Genomic DNA, 18587 nt, shown 5'->3' on the forward strand with positions numbered 1-18587 from the left:
TTCATTGTATGACGTAGTACCTTCTTCACGCATTGCACCATGCGTTCCCAAGCACCCCCTGCCGATGGATTTTCAGGACAGTTAAATACCCACTCAACGCTCTTACTTGACAGCTCGCTCTGTAATTCATAGCAATCAAACACATCTTTGAAGCGCTTTAACTCGCCGTCCACATCGACGAAATTTTTCCAATTATCCGATCGTATCCGTTTTGGAACCCCTCTTCTATTCATAAAGTTGCGTAAAGCAAGAATACATGCGTCCGTTGAAAGGTCATGTGCAACCTCAAGGTGGATAGCCATCATCGTCAGGCATGTGAACAAGGCCACCATCTCTTCTCTGTGCGCCTCCCAACTGTGACGCTTACGGACCCAAAGTAGTCCAAGCCGGTGTACGTGAACGGCTTCACATATGGAGTTACTCGATCCTCCGGAAGTTGTCCCATCTGCGATGTCTGCGGCTTCGCCCTCTTAATTTTGCATGTATTACACCCTGCTATGACTCCACGAAGGACCTTTCTTATATTCAAGATCCAAAACCTTTGTCGTATCATACAAATTGTCACCTCGGTGTTCAAGTGCTTCATACGGCTTAGCTCATGGGAGACGATAAGCTTTGTTACGGGATGTTTTGGCGGTAGGATTATCGGATGTTTTGCGTCGTATGCCATCGCGAAAGAGCGTACAATGAACTGTTAGCTGGCACGGCGACGCCATTCTTCAGCCGACTTATCTCGTCGGCAAAGGCTTCGTTCTTCACTTGGCGGCACAATAAATGCTCTGCTGATTCCAGTTCTGAAGCAGTCAACCCGTATTGCAATGTACTGCTGGCTTGTCGGGTGGTTGATTTGCAATTATTAATGAAGCGTAGGACCCAAGCGATGGCTCTTTTCAGTTTTATATACGCTGAAAACCTTTCAAAGTCAATACAAAGTTGTTTAATAGCTAAAGATGTAAATTTAGGGCGCAGTTCTTCATGATCCTCTGTAGCTGTATCATTGGAAGTATCTGTTGGCCACTAACTCTCACACCGATGCAAAAACGCTGGACCCGTATACCATCGAGAGGACGGACCCACATTTACGTCGTTGTGAACTCGAGTGGCCTCGTCGGCAGTTTTCCTTTGCGGGTACTCATCTCCAATCCGACGGCTTTGACACACTCAGAATTTCGGCGATTCGATGGGCTACGAAAGATTTATAGCGGCAATGCTCACTGGCTATCCACTTGAGGACCATCCTCGAGTCGCTCCAAAACACAATTTTGTTTACTCGCGCTGTATGCTCCTCCACTATCGTCGACATCATGCGCGATCCCAGTAATGCCGCCTGTAACTCGAGTCTGGGGATGGAGAGCGGCTTCAGAGGTGCACTTCTAGTTTTGGCAAATACGATTGAAACGGCTACATCACCCGATGAGGTCTCCGACCTCCAATATGCTACAGCCGCAAAGGTATCCTAAGTAGCGTCACAAAATACATGTAGTTGCAAGGACTCTGGCTTTCCTTCGTAGAAGTAGTGACGTGGAATTTGGCAATCTGATACATTCAATATTTGTCTACGAAATTGGAACCAAATGGCGCTAACTTCCGGTGTAAATGGCTCATCCCACCCTAGATCTCGCTTCCAGATCTCACGCATCATAAGCTTAGCTGAGCCGTTTATTTTGAAAGTGGCAGAAGTCATTTCCAACTCATGGTCTTAAATGGATTGTTATTTTTGAACGAATGCATATATAGATGGTTCTACAATTATAAAATAATAATAAGAATTGCATCTTTTGGATATTGGACTCTAACAAACTGGAGGCGAGGAGAGATACCAACAAACTATCACTGAACCTAAACGACATGAAATGACTTATGCCACTTTCAAAATAAACGGCTCAGCTGTTATAATTAAGTGGTTCAAGAGTCCAAATGGATCGAAAATGGACATTATTACACTCAACAGCAATCGTTTCGTTGGCGTAATATCACCACTAATTACAGATGCACAATATCCATGAAATTCCGGCCAATACGTAAATGTATCGCTTTGTGGTAGCCACGCCATCCCCAGAACCTTCTGCGATGCGTTGCATACCTTTGACTTGATTGACAACGCTGTGGTTTCACCATCCAATGCAGCAACAACTTCACGGGCGTTAGACCTAAATTTCCGCAAATGAAAACTTGCACCTTTATGTATTTGACGAACCTGTTCCGAGATATGTATGGTTTCGGAGACGGTATCGAAACTATCAACATAGTCATCAACGTAGTGGCGTTCGAGTATAGCTTTAACTGCACGTCGATCATGATTTGTATGTTCTACAGCATGCCTCACTTTAACATAGTTGGCCAAACACAGGGAGCATGCCGCACCGAACGTCATGGCTATCATTTCGTAAACATCGGGAGCCTTCTGACCATCACCATCGCGCCACAAAAATCTCTGTGAGCAACGATCTTCCGGGGGAATTACGACTTGGTGAAACATCTCCTGAATGTCTGCGCATACTGCAACAGCACCTTCTCTTAAATGAAATAGAATTGACACCAGAGAGCGATACTGCTGAGGACCTTTAAGCAATTGGGAATTCAGCGAAACTCCATTTGATGTCGCTGCTGCATCGAACACCAATCGTAGTTTACCTGGCTTTTGGGGGTTTACCACCCCAAAGTGCGGAAGATACCAAGTCCTTGCAGTTGTTTCCGCGGCTTCACGTGGCAGCAGCTTACGCGCATAATTTTTGACGACATACGTTTCGATGATATTTTGGTAGGCCTTGCCAAACTCGTTGTCTTTAGCCATACGTCGTTTGATGCCCACAAGGCGTCTCAATGCCATGCTGTAACTGTCTGGTAGCTCGATCCTGTCGTGCTTCCACAACAGCCTGGTTTGAAATCTATCATTCAACTTCACTGTAGTTTCTTCAAGAATAAGTTTTGCCCGCATACCATCTGCGCTTTCAGTCGCCGGTGCAGCTCTTACTCCAAATGAGTCGACGTTGAAATAGTCTTTTATCATATTATGCATCTGGCAGTCTGATGCGTTGACATGAAGGCAAGACAGCTTCCTTGGCGGCGAAGTGGTCGACGGTCCAAATATGACACAACCGAGATCTGTAAACGCTGCGTAAGGTCCCTCATGGTTCGTCGTCGTGGCTTGGGTAGGCAGACCGAAATGGCAGTGATCTAGTCCAATTAAAACGTTAGGAGTTACGTTTTGATACGGCTGTACTGGCATTTTACCTTGATACTTTTCGGCATTACTGATATCACTCTGACTGAGGCTTTGCATTGGCAAGTTTAAATTGGTTACACCATGGACATCCGTAGCATATGACGTTTCTGCATTCCCAAACCACTGACAAACAAATCAACCAAGGCGACGGGCTGATTTACGGCGTTACCTCCAAACCATTGAATTTCTACGTGACGTTTTTCGGCGCGAAGTCCAAGTTCCTTTACTAAAGAGTCGTCCATCATCGTAATCGATGATCCTTCATCGAGTAGTACATACGTATTGAGTCGCTTATTTGGTCCGTAGAGCGTAACAGGAATCACTCTAAATAGCAGATTTGCATTAGCGCGTGCGGAGCAGTTGAGGACCGGATTGTTAGGGCTTGGTGATTCAGGCGCTTGAGATTTGGCTGGCTGATCACCCTGACAGTCATGCAACAAACGATTGTGGAACTTAGAGCAACCTTTCACTGAACAAGGTTTGCGGCGGCGGCAGTCGCGAGTGACCAGGCCAAAGACAGCTAAAACAAAGACGTAATCGTTTTACCAGTTTCCAGCGCTCCGGTACATTGGCTTCGAGCAGACGTCGACACTCAGTAGATTTCTGATCACCTTGACAAACGATGCATTTGGTAGTACGTTGTTCGCCGGCTGTATGCAATACTGCGCGTCGTTTAGATTCTTTTGCATCACTAGTCTGGACCATCTGTACGAAGCTCGCAACCTCAGTTAACCATTCACTAAAATTTACTATGGTTAGAAATGGCCGAATAGAAGAAGAATGACGAGCCCAATCCAGACGTTTATTAAGAGGAAGCTTCGCTACTAGTTCGTCCAATAAGGTTGGATTGGCCAAATGTTTATCTTCACCTATAGACTGAAGGAAAACTGTAAGGTTCTTAGTTGTCGTTGCGAACGAGACTAATTTGCCAATACTAGCTTCTGAGATAGGTGGTACCTCTCGTATAACTTTGAGTTGGCTCCGAATGAGCTGCTCAGGACGACCGAACATAAAGCGTAGTTGCTCAATAATAAAATTCACATCGCTTGGGTGTATTAATAGGGACTTAACTACCTCCCTAGCTTCCCCTTTAAGGCATTTGTTAAGACGCTGGTTATTTTCAAAACTGGAATAATTATAGACCGCCGTTGACTCTGTGAATGCTGCATAAAATATTGGCCAGTCCTCTGATTGACCTGAAAACAATGGTAAATCTAACAATTTCCTGGGTGGTGGCATGTAATTTATTGGCGGGGTATGGCTTGACAAGTTCGCTCTTAAGTTATGAGCGGAGGTGACGACCGGTGTGCAGGTAGTGAATATACCATAATGTTGAGCCATGGCAGGTGGCCAGGATGACCGACCAAAGCACGACGTAGAGCTCGACGAAACGGTATGCGGGGCTTCATGTGAGGCGCTATATGACTTGCCTACTAATTGGGTTAGGGTACCATTAGGAGTGGCAATGTAGCTGGGCTGAATAATTGTTGCATAGTTGGCTGGCTGCTCATTCCACGAAGCTGTTGAATTCACTATACATGGTTGCTCATTTGCTGGCGATGCACTCGTCGATACTGGTTGCCCGACGTGAGGCCTATGCGACCCCATGGTACCACTGCCCGATACTATACTACCGATCGACGCCATGAATTTATTGTGCGTTGGAGTGGCTACCTGCGCAGCCTGCGTCACGACACATTGTTGATGCGTATATGTATTTAACCTAACAGGAGACGTGGCTGGTGGAATTAAATGTGACGATGCTGCTACTGTACGTTGGCGTTCGGTTTCTGCGATTTTAACTTCTGCTAGCCTAAGTTGCAGCTCCAATCTAGAAATTTGTTGTTGCATTGCTAAAATAATATTAATTTGTGATGCATTATACGTATTTGTGCATACTGCTGTAGCGGGACTGCTGGCGTTCCACGGCGCAGAGACGTTGGCAGAGGATTCTACGGATCCGGCGGCGGCATTGGAGTTGACAAATGAAGCAATGTTAGCGTTAACAGAAGTGGCAGTGTTTTCATTAACAGAGGCGGCGACGTATATGCCGGCAGAGGTGGCAGCGTTTCCATGGGCAGAGGCGGCAGCGTATATGTTGGCAGAGGCGGCACCGTCAGACAAGAAGACGATCTTATGTACGTCGACTATGACCTGGTTGGTGATACCCGGACCAACACTGACATGGGCATTATTATAATAAGTGGAAAATTCGCTTACCTGGTAAATCGGGCTAGGACTTGGTTCAAAAATATTAACATTCATATGTGATGTACTTGTTGTTGTTCGCATGGCGGCAAACATACTGGTTGGCTGAGCGTATGGCGGCGCGCTTGTGGGAGCACTAGGTGGCGACATTGATACTATGGCAGTGGACGGCGGCGTACTGGATGGCATTCTGTTGGAAACACTTGACATATTTGACTGGACACATGACGGCACTACAAACGGTGTACTGATAGGTGGAGTACACGACACATGTGATGACGTGTTACATAACGAGACATTTAAGGGTACACTGGGCACGACAATGGAAGTTCCGGCGGCTAGTACACACGAGTGATTCAACGACATATTACTTGGCACATCTAGTGGAGCGCTATGTAGGGGCGCGTTTGGCGATATACTTTGAGTATTAGATTGTGTCACATTTGATTGTGCAGTCGGTGCATTTAATTTAGACATGGCATTTGACTTAGACGATACAGTATCAACTTTAGTAGTGGCGGCACTCTTCATCTTCTTGCCTTCTGGCTGAAGGCGCGGACTTTGGCGTACCGGTGACCTCTGCACATACATACACAGGCAATTTATGTGTTATCCAATAGATTGGGAAATAAAGATGTCGCGTACCAAATAATTCGGATTTGGGATGAACATGAATTGCCAGAAGATTCAAACTATGTTCAAGTTCGTATATTCAAGCTTATTCAAGTTTATTTCTGTGTAAAAAAAGGTTATGTAACACTCAATTTGACAATAAATTAGACACATTACTTACCCCAGTATCCCTCTCCGTCCGTTCGTTACGCGTGGTAATTTTCCATAGACAGAATTTTGAAGATCAATTTATACCGCTCAAAGTAACGCAATATGCGAATGACGGAACAAAGAAAAAAGAGATGGGGTGAGCAAAGGACAACTAAACATAAATGCATTTGTGGTGAAGTATGCATTTGGTAACTTAAGGTTGCCAGCTAGTTTACATTTCAAATAATTCCATCTATTACACTTGGCTTATATGCCTATAGACAGTTTTAATATTATCAATAGTGGCCGATCTAATGGAAATGTTGTTGTATATATAATAAAAATGAAGGCCAATATGCACTGGCCGCAGCTGCTGAAAATGTTATTATTTGGAATTTGGGGTAAGAGTTGGACTGCAAATTATTTATGTAATTAAACTGAAACTGATTTTGCGTTTACTTTAGATTGGTTGGACGTGCATTGACGCTGCGTCGTGATAAGCAGGAAGTTACCGCACTACGTGCCTCGCCGGATCGCATACATATTGACGGAGTTTTTGAGCTTTTTGACTTGTGTGCCCCCGAACAATCTGTATGCACATTGGCATTGCATAAGAGTGTGGTGTCCTATGTGTCCTACGCTTCGATGATATGGGCATAGGATTATTGAGCGGCAGCCTTAATACCGAATTAATTGTGGTGGATATTGTAAAACAGGCGGGACGTCAACGTCTCATTGGTCACAACGCGCCCATAACGTACGCACATTTTGCTGCAGAACAAAACATCACTGTTAGCTGTTCATAGGACAATCAAATAAAACTGTGGAATTTAAATTTTGTTAATTTTAAAATTCATTTTAATAAAAATTTTATAAAAAAATTTAAGTTTTAATTTTTTTCACTAGATAACTTGTATTTATTCCATTATACAGCTAGGTAATATTGTAACGATTTTACTGCAAATCCTCTTATTTGCACTTCTGCTAAGTTCGAATCACTAAACTGTTGAATAAATAACTCCAATATTGAATAATGAAAAAACGGCCTTTATTAAATTACTTCACAATAACACATACTTTGCAACTAGCTGGCTTAATAACAAACTGATTGAATGAAACTGAATTCTCGCCTCTACTGTTCTCGCATTTTTATACTCTTTGATTTCCTAGTTGCATACTTCTAGGCTTTTCCATTCCAGAACTTACTAGTTGGTTTCTCAGCTACAACTACAGATGTATAATTTGTATAGCTTCTCTCACACCCCATGCGCTTGTATGTGTGAGCGACACTTCCACAATTATAATTGCCTATATTTAGGAGCATCTCAATAAGATGTCTGCATGTGTTTGGGCATCTCATCTCCGCTGTGTAGACATAATGATTGAATTATTGATGTGCGTACAGTCACTGCCTAGCATCGGCTTAGAGATGGCAGTACCCCTTAGTGTTGCAAATATTCGTAACACTGCCCTCCACCTAAGTCTGATCGTCCCGATCAGACAAATCTCTCGATCTAACCGCTGCTAGCCTCTCCAAATGAACCGTTTTCATTTTGGTTCGTGGTTTGCCAATGGTTTGTATGCGGTACACTACATCGTTGATCCGTTTTACAACTTTGTATGGGCCTTCCCAGTTACACTGCAATTTCGGGGACAAACCTCTTTTCGTTGTGGGTTTATAGCAGCACCAAATCTGCTTCCTGAAACCCTTCCGAAGTAATTGTTTTATCGTACCTCGCTTTCATCTTGTCACTCAGAATCTTTGCTCGTTGCCTTACCAGATCGCGTATCTCTCTCAGCTCTTCTTCCAAGACACCAGTGGATTTCTTGAAATTTCTCTCCGCATCGGCATCTATCCCATACTTCAAATTAGCTGGCAGTCGAAGGTCATTGCCAAAAATTACCTCTGCGGGAGTTTGGCCCGTTGCGTCATGTACTGCCGATCGGTAGGCCATCAAGAATAATGATATGTGTGTATCCCAGTCCTTATGGTACTTGTCTACTACTTTCCTTAAATGCTCCTCCAATGTTCTATTGAAACGTTCCACCATACCATCGGACTGAGGATGCAATGCAGTTGTCCGTGTTTTTCGAATGCCCAATGATATACACATTTCTTGGAACACAGCTGATTCAAAATTCCTGCCTTGGTCAGAATGTAACTCCATTGGTACACCATACCTTGCAACCCATTCGTTTTTAACCACTTCTGATACTGTTTCTGCTTCTTGGTTTGGGATTGGGTATACCTCTGGCCATTTAATGAAATAATCCATAACCACCAGTACGTATTTGTTTCCGCGGTTGCTAGTAGGAAATGGACCTGCGACATCCATGGCGATCCTTTCAAATGGTGCACCTGAAATATACTGCTTCATCTGGCCATGACTTCGGGTTTTGGGCCCTTTCGCTCTGTTGCATACCTCGCAGTTGGCAATCCACTCGGTGACCGACTGACGGCAACCAACCCAATAGAATCTCTGCTTAATTTTCTCGAGTGTCTTCGTGATTCCAAGATGACCTCCACTTGGACCATTATGCAGCTCGCTGAGCACGTCAGGAATCCTCTTTCTGGGAACAACTATAAGTTTCTTCTTGCATTGACCATCCTCACTCTCCCATACTCGATGCAAGCAATCGGATATCAATTCTAAACTGTTCCACTGTGCCCAATATGACTTCGCAATGGGACTCTCTGCTGACATCTCCTCTCTGCTTGGTCTTTCGTTTCGTTCGAGCCCTTGCATAACATGTGACAGATCTGTATCTTCTAGCTGACACTTTCTTAGTTGTTCCTTGTCCAATTCATCCGTACACGTTATAGTCATTAGCCGGACATCTATAATGTCTTCTTTAGCCTCGGCCTTTGAACAGTGCTTGCATTCCAAACTACATGGTCTTCGTGACATTGCATCGGCATTTCCATGGGTACTACCTTTTCGATGCTCAATGGAAAAGTTATAGCTTGGTAGTCGCTCGATCCACCGTGCCAATTCTCCTTCCGGATTACGGAACTGCAGAAGCCATTTCAACGCTGCGTCATCTGTCCTAACACAGAATCGCTGGCCGTAGAGGTATTTGTGAAAATGTTTAATGCACTCTACCAATGCCAACAGCTCTCTCCGCGTAACATAGTAGTTCCTCTCTGGTTTTCCAATCGAACGGCTGTAATATGCAACTACCTTCTCCTGTCCATAGAGCAGTTGTGATAAAACGCCTCCTATAGCATATCCACTCGCATCTGTATCTAGAATAAATGTTGCTCCTGGAATCGGATATGCTTACATTGGGGCTGTGCACAAACGCTCCTTCAACGTTTGGAAAGGCACTTCTTGCTCCTTCTTCCATTCAAAAGCTTTGTTTTTTCTTGTAAGCTCATGGAGGCTATGGGCTACGCTGGAAAAACTTGGTACAAATCGGCGGTAATATGTGCACAGCCCAAGGAAACCTCTCAATTCATGTAGGTTCTGTGGTCTTGGCCAATCCTTTACAGCCTCTATTTTTTCGTTCGCAGTGCAGATGCCCTCTGTCGTTACCTTGTGACCCAAATAATTGACTTCCTTTTTAAACAGCGCACACTTTTTGGGACTTAACTTCAAACCAGCGTCAGATATTCTCTGGAAAACTTCCTTCTTAAGATGTTCATCAAAGCTCTTGCCCAATACGATGATGTCGTCCAGGTACACCAAGCATGTTTTCCAATGTAGTCCTTTCAGTACCTGGTCCATGAGTCTCTCAAAAGTAGCTGGTGCATTACAAAGTCCAAAAGGCATCACTGTAAATTGCCACAGACCATCACCGAAACTGAAGGCTGTTTTCTCTTTATCTTCCTTCTTCACCTCAACTTGCCAATAGCCGCTTTTCAAGTCCAGTGTGGAAAACCATTTCGTACCAGATAGCGAGTCCAGACTGTCGTCAATTCTTGGCAATGGTTAGCTATCCTTTTTCGTAACGTCATTCAACTTCCGGTAGTCCACGCAAAACCTCATTTTTCCATCCTTCTTCTTTACAAGTACTACCGGTGAGCTCATTTCTTGTATGATTTGACTCACAACTTCGCTCTTCGCCAGTGGAACACTACGTGGAGCTTGACGGATCGGCCTCGCATCTCCAGTGTCAATTTGATGTTTCACAACATTGCTGCGGCCTGGTTTGGAACCATCCTGCTCAAATATGTTCGCGTACTTTAGGAGCCTTACTCTGATAGGCTTCCTCTAGCCCCTGCGTCCATGCCGTGATGTCATTTGAAAGATCAGTATTACTAGATGAAACGTGTTCCTGGAGCTGTTCACAGTTAATAACTACTTCGGCCTCTTGGCATCTTCCCTAAATAGCTCCTTTGGTCAAACTGAATGGTGACTTGAACTCATTGAGACTCTTACCGGAATACATCCATCTTGTTTTGTCATAGCCAGGGTTTTACGTACAAGTATGTTCAGTGCTGATTTATTTGCTGCTTCGACAACCCACAATTTGTTTGTCCCACAATCTCCATCAACCTTTGCCCAGATGACTGCTTCTGATTTTGGTGGTATTTGCTGACTCTCTTCCACCAGCACTCGTTTACTGCTGTAGCCTCTCTCGTAGCCGAAATTAAGTGGCACATCCATGTTCTTATATCGCATCGTCTTGCTTTGCATATCGATCTTGATGCCTTGGTTGATTAAGAAGTCCACTCCAATTATGATTTCATCAAGAATACCTGCCACTATAAAATTGTGTAGTACCGTGACGTTCCCAATTGCTACTTCACATGCTACTTCTCCAATTACCTGGGTGTCCTCTCCCGTGGCTGTACGTAATCTTGCTCCAAGCAATGGTCTTATCTTCTTGTTGACTAAATCTGATCGAATGATGGAATGGGATGCACCCGTATCTACAGTCAGTAAACGTTCCTTTCCATCCACATGTCCTCCGACAGTAAGATTGCTTGACCTTCTTCCAATTTGCGAGATAGAGATTATGGGGCATTCAATTGAGGGAGCCAGCTGTCGCCCCTTGCGGCTGACTCGCTTTAGTTTAACGATTGAGTGGATTTGGAGATTTGCCCGTCTCCTTCAGCTCTGCGTTTACGGCCACCCACATTGCTGGAATTGTTAGGATTGGTACTACAATAACGTGTAATGTGCCCTGGCTTCCCACACTTAAAGCATTTGACGGCACCATCGTTTTTCTGCTGCGTTCCTTTTAATGCTTCCAAAATTGTGTCTACCCAGTCTGGCCTTTCCACTTCCACGCGATGAGCTTTGTATGCGGGCTTACTCAAAAGTGACGCTGTTTCCTGAGTCAGTGCGTGGGATACCGTTTCAGCAAATATTAGTTTTGGATTCGTATATGTAATCCGCTTCGTTTCCACATCTCGTATGCCATTTATGAAGCTCTGGATTTTTACCCTTTCGGTGTATTCCACGGGTGCGTCCGCATTTGCCAAATGAGCCAACCTTTCAACATCCCAAGCAAACTCTTGCAAAGTCTCATTAGCTTTTTGGTAACGGTTTTGCAATTCTATTTGAAATATCTGTTTCATGTGTTCGCTTCCGTATCGCCGTTCTACAGCAGCCATCAATGCGTCATAACTGTTCCGTTCGTACTCTGGAATAGTCTGTAAGATTTCGGCAGCTGGTCCTTTCAATGCTACGAAGAGTGCGGCAACTTTATCTTCCACATTCCAGTTGTTCACTGCTGCGGTCTTCTCAAACTGTAGCTTAAAGACCTGGAAAGGAACAGAACCGTCAAAGGATGGTGTTTTTACCTTCCTATTGCTTGCTGAAATAACTGGGCGATTTAGTTGCAGCTCCTGTATACGACCTTTTAAAGCATCTACCTCAGCCCCGATTTTGTTCTCACACTGCATTATTTATTCGTCCATACGGCCTTCTAGTTGTACAGAGATCTGCGATGACACCTGTGCTGAAATTTGTCCCGACATTTCGGATAAACGTGCCTCCTGTGCTTCAATCCTGGATGCTATTTGTGACGACATTTCGGATATACGTGCCTCCTATGTTTCAATCCTGGATGTTATTTGTGACGACATTTCGGATATACGCGTCTCCTGTGATTCCATTTGGGATACCATATATGTCTTCTGTTCTGCCAGTTGAGTTTCCATCTTGGATGTAATACGTGTCTCCTGTGATTCCAGTTGGGATGTTAAACGTGTCTCCTGTTCTGCCAGTCTGTGCTCGTAACTGTCTGCGGTGTTTCTTCCATTTTTGTAGTTTCCTCGCCATCAAGGTGAAAGTCATACTCTTGCACGTCAATTCCTTCTAATTCCATTGCCTGCCGTAGTCGTTCTTGAAGTTCTAGTTTAATGCCGGTTGTATTCAATCTACGGCTCTCCAACTTCTTCTTCAGTTGCTGGATCTTCAATTCACTTAACTTTGGCATGTTTAAGTTGTATTCGAAGACTTCGGAATTTATTCAACAATTCCTCTTCTGACACCAATTGTAACGATTTTACTGCAAATCCTCTTATTTCCCCTTCTGCTAAATTCGAATCACTAAACTGTTGAATAAATAACTCCAATATTGAATAATGAAAAAATGGCCTTTATTAAAGTACTTCACAATAACACTTATACTTTGCAACTAGCTGGCTTAATAACCAACTGATTGATAGCTCATATGAAACTGAATTCTCGCTTCTACTGTTCTCGCATTTTTATACTCTTTGATTTCCTAGTTGCATACTTCTAGGCATTGTGAATGATGACAAAGTGTGATCTCTTATCTGTCAACTGCCTGACAGGCTGTTCAATATGGCTACTTTTCAGCGTTTTGACAGGCTGTTCAATATGGCGGCGCCTATCTTCAGCGGGTGATAGAAAGAGATACAGAATGAGACAGCGATAGTCAAATACGAATCAGGTGATCAAATCACTTTGGAATTTTAACGTTTATGCAGAAGAGATCACACTTTGTCATCATTCACAATGCTTCTAGGCTTTTCCATTCCAGAACTTACTAGTTGGTTTCTCAGCTACGACTACAGATGTATAATTTGTATAGCTTCTCTCACACCCCATGCGCTTGTATGTGTGAGCGACACTTCCACAATTATAATTGCCTACATTTAGGAGCATCTCAATAAGATGTCTGCATGTGTTTGGGCATCTCATCTCCGCTGTGTAGACATAATGATTGAATTATTGATGTGCGTAGTCACTGCTTAGCATCGGCTTAGAGATGGCAGTACCCCTTAGTGTTGCAAATATTCGTAACAATATGTTATTAATGCCATAACGCTAACGCATAACTTTATGACATTCGCTGCTGTATAAATCATGTTATATATGGTATATGAACAGCATATTAAAAAGAGAAAAATATATGAAGGCTTAATAGCAGAATTTAGTGAATATAAAAGAGAAGGCTGCTCACATGTATAGAAAAATATACGTGAGGATTTGTCACTCTGTCTTAACAAACTGATGTAAACTTTTGGAATTTCTCACGCATAGTTTTTGTAGCACTACAGATAGTTTAATGCATTATATAACAAGTAGCGTTCTAACTGGGTATTTGTAGTTTATAGTCTCTCGAATAGCCATATGCGTGTGTATATGTGAGTGCTACTTCGGCTGATGGTGAGTATCTCTCTGCTGCGTTGTATGTACATGTGTAAATGATGATTAATGTATTTATGTAGCTTGCTTTAATGTTGTTGTGCCTCTATTTAATAACCTTAGGGATGTCAGTATCAATTAGTGATGCTAATATTCGTCACGCTGCCCTCCACCGATCAGACAAATCTCTCGATCTAACCGCTGCTAGCCTCTCCAAATGAACCGCCCTTCTATTTCGTGGTTTCCCAATTGTTTGTATGCGGTAGGTGACATCAGTGATCCTCTTCACAACTCTGTACGGGACTTCCCAACTGCACCGATATTTGGATGGAACACCTTCCCGCCGGTGAGGGTTGTACAGCAGTACCAAATCTCCCTCCAAGAAACCTTCCGAATTAAATTTTTTGTCATGCCAGTGTCTGATCTTACTACTCATTACCATGGGTCGTTCCCTAACACTCTGTTATTTGGCCAATGAACTACTTCGTAGAGCTTGCGCTGGACGGATTTGCTTTGCATAATCAGTATCGTTCCGACGCTTCACAACAGTAGTGTGCCCTGGCTTGAAACCACCCTTGCATTCTTTCTGCGAAATTCTTTCGTCTTGGTACGTCCGTTAGGGCTTTTCAATGCCAGTATTTCTCTCACAGGTACCATCGGTTTTGCTTTGTTTGGCCCATTCGTTCCACCAACCTTTGCCCGATCTACTGCCTTTGCCTTTGGTGGTCTTTGTGGAAACGCCTCCGCCAGCACTCGCTTACTGCTGAACCCTTTCTCCAAACTGAAGTTGAGTGGTACATCCTGGTTCTTATAGCGCTTATTCCTTCTTTGCATGCCGATCCTGATGTCATGGTCAACTAAAAAGTCCACTCCCAATATGAATTCATCAACGATCTCCGCCACAACGAATTTGTGTAGAACCGTGACCTTTCCTATTAAGACTTCACATATCACTTCTCCCTGGTTTTGGTTATACTCGCCAGTGACCGTACGCAACCTTGCTCCAGGTAATGGCTTTACTCTCCTGTTGAACAAATCAGATCGGATTAAGGAATGAGATGCGCCCGTAGCTAAGGTCAGTACACGTTCTTTGCCATCCACGTTTCCTTTCACGGTAAGACTGCTCGATTTTCTTCCAATTTGCGAGATAGGTATCACAGGATATTCTAGCTGGGGCAAGTTCTCGACCTTTACATCTGACTCGCTCTTGTTTATCTCCTCCAGCTTTGCGTTTATGGTCCTCCATGTCGATCCTGATGTCATGGTCAACTAAGAAGTCCGCTCCCAATATGACTTCATCAACAATCTCCGCCACAATGAATTTGTGTAGAACCATGACCTTTCCAATTAATACCTCACATACCACTTCTCCTTGGACTTGATTATACTCGCCAGTGACCGTACGCAACCTTGCTCCAGGTAATGGCTTTACTCTCCTATTGACCAAATCAGATCGGATTAAAGAATGAGATGCGCCCGTATCTACAGTCAGTACACGCTCCTTGCCAACCACATTTCCTTTGACGGTAAGACTGCTCCATTTCCTTCCAGTTTGCGAGATAGGTATCACACGACATTCAATAGCTGGCGCAAGTTCTCGATCTTTACATTTCAATCGCTCTTGCTTATCTCCTCCAGCTTTGCGTTTACGACCAGCCAAGTTGGAACTATCAGGTCTGGTGCTGCAATAACGTGCAATGTGACTTGGGTTACCGCACTTGAAACATTTCATAACTCCGGCATTTTTCTGTTGTGATCCCTTCAGTGCTTCCAAGATTGTGTCTACCCAATTTGGCCTTCTACCTCCACACGCCGTGCTTTGAAAGCAGGTTTACTCAACAGTGAGGCAGTTTCCTGAGGCAATGCATGTGATACAGTTTCTGCAAATGTTGGCTTTGGGTTTGCGTATGTAGTTCCCTTGTTTCGACGTTCCGTATGCCATTAATAAAGCTCTGAATCTTTACCCTTTCAGTGTATTCCACGGGTGCGTCCGCATTTGCTAGATGGGCCAGCTTTTCCACATCTGATGCGAATCCTGTAAAACCTCATTCGATTTTTGGTAACGGTTTTGCAACTCAATTTGGTATATCTGTTTCCTGTGTTCGCTTCCGTATCGACTCTCTAAAGCGCTCATCAATATTTCAAAGTTGTTCCGTTCGTACCCTGGAATCGTCTTCAAGATTTCTGTTGCAGGCCCTTCCAATGCCACGAACAGTGCAGCAACTTTATCTTCAGCATTCCAGTTGTTCACTGCTGACGTATTTTCAAATTGAAGCTTGAATACCTGGAAAGGAACAGAGCCGTCAAAAGATGGAGTTATTACCTTCGGATTGCTCGCTGGAACAGCTGGGCGATTATTTGTAACTGCTCCATAAGACCTTGTCCTCGAGTTGTAAAATTTTTGCATCCTGCTCTTCTAGTTTCACAAAGAGCTGCGATGATACCTGTTCCGAAATGTGTGTCGACATTTCAGATATACGTGCCTTTTGCGCTGCCAATTGAGATGACACATATGACATTTCTGAAATGCGTGCCTCCTGTGACTCCAGCTTAGATGCCATTGTCGATGTTTGCGCAGTTATTGCAGACAATCACCCCTATTCTGCATTTCGATTACGTTCCCGTTCTACGCTCCACTTTAATCGAAGTTGGGTATTCTGCATTACGACGGAATCGTAACGAGAAGAGGAAGAGCAAATGATTTTTCGAAATCAGCTGTTTGTACAGAATGTGTGAACATTGGAACAAAATAAATTGAAGAAAATTTGTAAAAAACACTGAAAAACGTATATATTTTATTATACACGCCATTTTGTACAAAAAAAAAGCAAAAGAATATATTGCCGCAATGTTATATTTTTTTGAGTGAAGTGGTTTCATAATTGTAAGTATGTTTTTGTCGTTCTTTTGGCCAATTTTCTGACGTGGCCACCAAGTTCTGTTAAAACCGATTACTGCACAAATATAGTTGACATTTTCTGAATTTTATGGATGCTAATTTCATTGTACTGGCCTAAAATAGTTTATAAAAATTTATTTATTCTTTCCGCAGGGATTGTTTACGTTTTCGCTTCACCTTCCTTTACTCTGGCAGCTTGCTTCGGCGTATAACTGGACCTAATGAACAGACACAAAATATAGCTGTCTATTATACTGGAATCAATAGCCGCGGCATTATTTGCGGAGTTGGAAAGCAACGCATACGAAAATGGCCGGGCGAGAATGGAAAGGCGAATATTGCGAGATTTGTGTAATCCATTTGAGATGAGTGGCGAATTGTAAGAAATTGAACTTAAAAGTGGTAAAGTTTAATGACTTATTTTCTTATTTAGCGTCAAAAAAAACTTTCGACTTAATAGGAATGCTTTCAAGTATGTGTTACTTTTGCGGGGCAAATACGTCCAAGGACTTCGACATAGACATGTTGTTTTTGACCTGGAAGCATATAAAAAACAATCACATCATGCCTTTTACGTTTCTTAACAAGTTTTACTTACATTTTTGTTAAAATTCTGTTATAAATTAATAAAAAAAATTAAAAAAAAATATTTTTCCGCCAACAAATTTGCAACTTAGAAAAACGGACTACGATCGAAATGCAGAATACACAAAATCTAACGATTCGAAGTTGGATCGAAAGGGACTGGAACACAGAACACCAAAATTGCCAAATCGAAAAAATTCCAATCCAAGTCGAAATGCAGAATAGGGCTGAATATCATGTTAAAGTCTGTGCTCGTCACTGTCTGTGTTGTTTCATTTTATTCTTCCATTTTTGTTGTTGTCTTGTCGCTGTCAGAATTAAAGAGATACTCTTCAGCACTGATTCCTTCAAATACCATAGCTACCCTTAGTCGTGTTTGTAGCTCGGATTTATTGCCAGTAGTACCCAATCCACGGGCTTCCAACTCCTTCAGTTGCTGGATCTTCAATTCACCCAACTTTGCCATGTCCAAGTTGTATTCGAAATCTTCGGAATTTATTCAACAATTCCTCTTCTGACACAAATTGTAACGAATTTAGGGTATATTCCGCTTATTTGAAACCTTCTGCTAACGTTCGAATCGCAAAACTGTTGAATAAATCACTCCGATATTTAGTATTGCAAACTGGTCTTTATTTAGATTAGTTTTAGAGTAGTAATTCACAATTATACTTCACAACCGATGCGTGTTTAAATCAAACTGAATTCTGACTACTCAGCTTGCGCCGCTTTTATACTCTCCGTTGCTTCATTCGCATATTTCTACTAAAGTCTAGACGTGTCGCCTTCTAGAACTGCTGTATCTCCTGCTTGGTAATTGAGCTACATATATGAGTGTATATGTGTAACAACTTCGGCTGATGACTACATCTGTGCGTGTGAGGTATATCTTGGTTGCCTTGTACATAAGAGTGGCTGCTTCATGTTGTTGTTGTTGCGTGATTATTAACTAGCCTAGTGATGTCAACATTCGCCACAATACTTACTTACGTGAAATCAATCTTTAATTTTATCGGTTAATTATAAAAACTTATACAACCCACATATAGTTAATCATAACTTACTCTTACGCCCCGATTCTGAGCGTTACCGGTAAAATAGTACCCAGAACATATGTAACCGAATATCGTTACCAGTTCTTTTATCCGCGATTCTGGCCCAAGTGGTAACGCTGTTATCACCGAAAAACTCACCAGTGTCTGTGGAGAAATGTGAAAGGTAGTTTTCTTCGCTTTCACGGTGTCACTTTGTCCGTTTGGACCAAAAATGGGCCCTTCCAACCCTATTTGATCCGCTGGTCCCTTTTCTTCAATTTTGGTCCTTTTTAGGCAGTAGCCAC

General features: G+C 43.0%; 2 long non-coding RNA genes across 2 annotated transcripts; one reads left to right on the top strand and one right to left on the bottom strand.

The window, feature by feature from the left end:
* Positions 1–16513: 16513 nt before the first annotated feature.
* On the top strand, positions 16514–17377 carry LOC137237083 (uncharacterized). Its single transcript, XR_010948804.1, has 3 exons — positions 16514–16648; positions 16817–17042; positions 17097–17377. It is a non-coding gene; the product is annotated as an uncharacterized lncRNA (long non-coding RNA).
* Positions 16529–17389, bottom strand: LOC137237086 (uncharacterized). Its single transcript, XR_010948809.1, has 3 exons — positions 17262–17389; positions 16841–17199; positions 16529–16777 (listed from the first exon to the last, which is right to left on the bottom strand). It is a non-coding gene; the product is annotated as an uncharacterized lncRNA (long non-coding RNA).
* Between the last annotated feature and the right edge of the window lie 1198 nt (positions 17390–18587).

This window comes from Eurosta solidaginis, chromosome 1 (assembly GCF_040869045.1).
Source record: "Eurosta solidaginis isolate ZX-2024a chromosome 1, ASM4086904v1, whole genome shotgun sequence".
NCBI lineage: Eukaryota > Metazoa > Arthropoda > Insecta > Diptera > Tephritidae > Eurosta > Eurosta solidaginis.